At 40.3% G+C, this 6,000-nt stretch overlaps 1 long non-coding RNA gene across 1 annotated transcript in view; it reads right to left on the bottom strand.

Moving 5' to 3' along the window:
* Positions 1-1,149: 1,149 nt before the first annotated feature.
* LOC137372146 (uncharacterized) overlaps positions 1,150-6,000 on the bottom strand; it is a 31,194-nt gene continuing 26,343 nt past the window's right edge. The window contains exon 3 of the long non-coding RNA XR_010975395.1: positions 1,150-2,275. This is a non-coding gene — a long non-coding RNA (uncharacterized lncRNA). The remainder of the gene's footprint in view (positions 2,276-6,000) is intronic.

Below are 6,000 nucleotides of genomic sequence, written 5' to 3'. Positions count from 1 at the left end.
GCGGACCTTTTAGGGATGTTCAATACATTAGAATATTTATATTCGCAAGATGCATCGAGGCTCCAAATCCGTGGGACTCCTGAAGAAAGTGGGAGGTTTGCATGTATGAATTTGTAAGCACTTGGCAGGATGGCAAGATGCTGAGAGAAGGTCAATCTTGTAAATGCCTCGTTTGAAGCTGTGGCTGTTGAATATGCTCAGTAATGTTGTTCTTCTTCTTTTGGGCCTCCTTATCTCGAGAGACAATGGATACGCGCCTGGAGGTGGTCAGTGGTGTTTTAGTCGCTGTGAGGCAACTATGGAGTGACCTCTCCATGGCGCATGCCTGGGCAAATTTATGGAGGTTGAGAGTTGCCCAGTCGTCAAAACCCCCCTCTCGGCCTTTCTGTTGTACAGTAATCATAACCAACATGGAACTGTTCTATATAATCAACGGTACATCTTTTCTATATAACCAACATGGTACAGTTATGTATAACCAACGTGATTGAGTTGTTATATATATAACAGAAATGGTACGGTTGTTATATATAACCAATAAGGTACAGTTATATGTAACTAACATAGTACGGTCGTGCTATGTAACCAATATGGTACAGTTGTTATATGTAACCAACATTGTACCATTGTTATATATAAAATGAATATAGTACAGTTGTTATGTAACCAACATGGTACAGTTATATATAACTAACATGATACAGTTATATATAGCCAACATGGTTTTATATATATAACCAAAATATATTGTTCTATCATGTTGGTTATATATAATAACTAATGTTCTGTTGAAGGGTCACTGACCTGAAACGTTAACTCTGCTTCTCTCTCCACAGATGCTGCCAGACCTGCTGAGTATTTCCAGCATTTCTTGTTTTTATGGCACATTTATATATAACAAACATGGTACAGTTATATATAATCAATATGGTACAGTTTGTTATGACTGAGGCGGGGGTAATGCACTGTCAATTCAGTCCCGTTACTCCACAGGTCACAGCATATTATTAAAGTTTCCCACCTAGCAGAAATTCACCAAATTAAACACTTCATTAACTCCAAGAATAAAACACACCAAACCAGGTATCTTTAAACAACAACAAATTAACTATTTATTAAGAAACGAAATCTTAAACAATATTGAGGTAAATCTGTGTCTGAAAAGATGTTAGAACTTCTTATTCCTCCTAACCCTCATGCACATGCACATACAATCAAAGGCCAATGGTCAACCACTTCTAAAATGATGTTTTAAATTAGAGCTGTTTCTTAGGAATAATAAAACAACTGGGTTGTAAGTCCTGGTTGGTTACTTTCCTGGATCAGTAAGGAGCCCCAGAGTCAAATAGTCAGATGCCACTCGAAGTCTCCAAGTGCGTTGAACAGCCTGTGATGGATAGGCGTCAACAGCATTTTGGCTGCAGTAGGCGTCACAAAGATCTTTCAACAAGGAGTATAACAACAGGTCTATTTAGATTTTGAATTAGCAGTCTATCAGTAGAAACTTTAGTCAGTTTCCAGAACTCCCAGGAACATAAAAGACAACAGAAAGTCACTCCTGAGGAACAGAATTTTTAGAGACGGGAGCAAAAAGGAATTTTCTACCTCCAATAATGCAGAGATTCCTTCCAGGGGTTGTTTCCTCTTTACCTGAAACACATCCTGTAGGCCAATGTAGATTTTCTGCTGAGAGGCAAAATTCTTCCTTCAAGGAGAGCACGCTTCGCTGGTCTGCCAGATCAATCCAGTTCTAGCCAGTCTTTACACACAGTCAAACTGATACAATATGGCATGTGACTACATCTCTTGCTGTTGCTTAGGAACACACACTCGCACATATTGTACCCAGAGAATATTAAAACTTCTTTCAGTCTTAAAGGCACATAGACCCCCTTCATTTTTAAACAGAAAAAAACACTTCTATGACATAAATTATAATTATATATAACCAACATGGCACAATTATATACAACCAACAGGGTACGGTTGTTATATATAACCAATAAGGTACAGTTATCATATAGAACCAACATGGTACAGTTATATACAATCAATACGGTATTGTTATTATATATAAAAACAGGGTACAGTTATATGCAAACAACATGGTACAATTGTGATATGTAACCAATATGTTTCAATTGTTATATGTAACCAACATGGTAACATTGTTATATATAATCAACAGCTGTTATATATAGGCATCTTGTGACAAGCACGATGAATTGGATATTTTCCTTGCTCTTCAGGTGGTATTATCCTTGTGGCACAATTGCTGAAAATACAAATTGATATTGTCAAGGAAACACTATATGCCAAATGAGAAATATTAATTCATCAGTTGGAAACTTACACTAGACTTTTAATGGAGAAAGTCCTACAATTAACTTTAAAAAAAAAACTGGCAGTCACGATGGCCCCCACATTTGCATCTGAAATACCTCACATTCCAGAACATTGAATTGGAGACACAAGTCTAACAAGAAGCCCATCCAGGACAATGTTTTGGCTAACTGAGTAGATAATCCGGATCACCCTCATTAGCAGGACTTTGAAACCCATCTTGAGGCATTTATGAGTGGAGATGTCCCTTCAGAGGGTAAACACTGACAATACCAGCTGAGAGTGATTTTGGGCTTTTAGACTTTGGACATCATTAAAAAACAAAGGAGACTGAGAGAACCAGATGACCATCTCCCCAGGCTGTGTAAAACTGGGAGTTTTGTTACACAAAAGGAGACAAACAGTAACTGAGTGAGCAGCAGCAGAGAAGGCATTGTGCCTCCCTTTCTCTCTCTCTCTCACCAGAAAACATTAAGCTTGAAAACTGTCCGTGACTGTTGTTATGACCAGGTGAGAAAGAGGTCTACGGTTCCCTTCCAGCCTTCACCTGGTCTTACTGTAACAGGATTTAATTTTTAAACACATCGTGTTTTCAACTGCCCTTGGCGAATCCTTTTTCACCAGTTTCCAATTATAAGGCAAGGAAACCAGCACAACAGGTTTTCTCAGGTTTAAAGAAGAAAAGTGAAATTTTATTAAACTTAAACTCTGATTCGTTTGACGGCTACCGATACATGACGCACCAACGCTAGCATGCATACATGATACACACATGCAAATAGAGACAGAAAAGAGCAGAAGAAATAAAGTTGAAAAGGTTGAGGCAATATCTGAGGAGTTTTTGTTAAGGGTCCTCGAGCTCACTGTAGAGTCCTTGATTTTAGCTAGATCTTGCTTTTCGTTGGGGCTCAGTAATCTTCTTAAACTTTGTTCGCTGTAGGAGACTTTTCCATCTTGGGCTTCATGTGTCTTCAATGGATTCATAGGCTTGTGAGAAAGAGATGGGAGCAGGAGAGGCTGTGGCAGGCCAGCCAGGAGAGATCTTCTCAGTCCAGGAGCATTCTGCTTTCTGTGCAAACTGTTTGTACAAATTCAAAAAACTCAGGTTGCCCAGCAGGTTAGTCATGTGACTAGCTGGTTTGACCATGTCCATTTGTGTATTCAGCCATCTTAGCAGTCAACCTGGAATGCGAGCTCCCCCACCTTCAATGTCTGGTGATCAAAAGTCTATTGTGGGTTGAATGTGTCAGGGAATGGTCCTTTGTCCTTTCCAAACACTGTCTGTTAATACACAAATATCTTTCCAGCCACGGCTGATCTGTTTAATAAGTCCTTTCTTCACTCCAGTAACAGTTTAAAATCAATGTTCATGACAAAATTCGTGTGCCTCATTCTTGGCAGGTCGGGGCCTAGCATGATACTGTGGACTCTCCAAGCCTACAGATTGTTACAGCCAGAGACCAGGGGAAGAGAGCCACCTAGAAGTCTGCCTCCAAGAAAATCCTGAGCCATGCAGGCCAGCCAGAAATTGCACTTTGACCAGCCAAAGAATTCAAGAATACAACTTCATCTGGAAGACCACCGAATCATCCAAGCTGTGTATTTAAGTTTCATTTATTCTGGATTTTAAGCCAACCACGAAACATACTTTCTACTCTGTAATCTTTTTGTGTGTGTGATTCCCATGTGAATGTTTGCGTGAATGAGTAGCGTATTTTTTATTATCTTTAATTGGGCTTAGATTGCTAAGTGTAATAAAATCACCTCTTTCTTGTTTAAACTCAAGAAAACCTGTCTGATTGGTTCTTTCATGATCACATTAAAGGTAAAACACTCACTGTTAACCACTGTTGTGGTCAAACAAGAGGAAGGGCAAAATGGGTGACTGTGACCCCCCCTCCTCACCTGGTCGTAACAATTTTGAGGTCAAAGTGGCAGCTGGGACCTCCTGAATATTAAGAGTCCAATGGTCTATCTCTTCCCACATTAAAACCATGTGAGCCACTGCCATCTGTCACTTCCCTCCAATCACAACCTCAACCCCGTCTCCTGATCAGCACTACCACCCTCCCCATTCACTGCCCACCCTCACGCCCAATCCTAGCTGTCGTTACCCTTCCTCCCACTGATGACCCTCTCCAGAACTCCACAGATTTTCCTCTTTGTATTCCCACTGATGCCTATTTCTGGTCGCTACCTTCCTTGATCCCCCCCTCCACAGCCTCCTTTAATGACTTACTCAGCAGCCCGATCCTCGAGTTCTCTTCTACCATCTGCCTGGGGTGTCCATTAGGATCAATGCTAATGAGGCCTGAGGTCCAACATTGCATGCATTTTGGGCCCATCCATTCAGCTGGAGTGACTGCTCTCCTTTGTGGTCACACTTGAATTTCTAGGCCCTTATGTTGATATTTTACCAGCATTGTGGCCACTTTACATTGGTTACTGAACACCTAGGTCCAGCCAGTCTAGAAAACATTATATAATGTACCACATAAAAAACTTATGGGGAAAGGTAATAGTACATGGAGTTATGGGGAATGTGGCCAGATGAATGGAGAGATTTGTGGATGGCAGTTTCACAACGCCACAATTTGTCATACCTCCCACAATTTCAATATTATTTACTCGTATTTCTAAATTTGCAGAATGGTAGCTAGAAACACATTTTCTGGTCGGGTGAGGGGACACAGAACCAACATAAAATCAAATTAATTGATATGATCCTTCTGATTTGTTCCCCAATGGTGGCTAGCTTTACTTAACTCTGCCGTTGTTTCACTCCCTAATTTTGTTCTGTTAAGTTTTTACTTTGTTTCATTTTTAAAGAATTGCATGTCCTCTATTTCATTTTCACATAACTATGAACTTTGACATTGTCTCTGTTATTTTCCCTAACACTGTCCATCATCAATCCCTATTCTGAGTCATCCAGACTCATTTTTCTGTCTGTATCTCACCATCTCTTTTTCTTGTCACCCCAGGTGTCAGATTTGTCTCTGTCATTCCCACATATTCTCAGTCTCTGACTTGCCTGAGGTTTCTGAGCTATCATCCTATCTCTGTAGCAATGTCACCACTTTCTTTTCTCACCTCTGCAAAGAAAGAATAGTCACTGTAAAAGCTGCATCATCAGCATTTCCTTTGCTCTGTGTTGACTCACCAGCTAACAAGCTGCTCTTAACATGGCTTCTCAGTATATTGCATCCTCCAGAGATAAAATGCATGCTTGAATGGATACCACCATGCTTCTCCATAAAGCATTTTAACTCATTCTAAGGAAGATTGGTAGGGCATCTACTATTAGACAAAATGAAAGCGTATAAAAAGATGTTTGGACCAATGCTGGTGAGCTTTGTTCATGAAGGGGAATGCTTCTAATACTATATCCATATGACAATTGCTATGCACGTAAATCATAAATTGATTCCCTATGAATGCCTCACACAATCCCATAAAAGCAGAGAGTTAGCATTACTTAATAATTTTTTCAAACTTATATTACATTTTCTTACATTCCACTCAGTCTTCCAGTGTCACTGAGCAATGCACAGCCAATACCTTACAGACAATGTCCCAGACACTGCCGTCACAATCCCCGGGTATGTCCTGTCCCACCGGCAGGACAGACCCAGCAGAGGTGGCAGTGCAGTGGTA

This window comes from Heterodontus francisci, chromosome 7 (genome assembly GCF_036365525.1).
Source record: "Heterodontus francisci isolate sHetFra1 chromosome 7, sHetFra1.hap1, whole genome shotgun sequence".
NCBI lineage: Eukaryota > Metazoa > Chordata > Chondrichthyes > Heterodontiformes > Heterodontidae > Heterodontus > Heterodontus francisci.
Note: the sequence above shows the minus strand (reverse complement) of the source record. Positions and strands in the feature narration are given on the sequence as shown.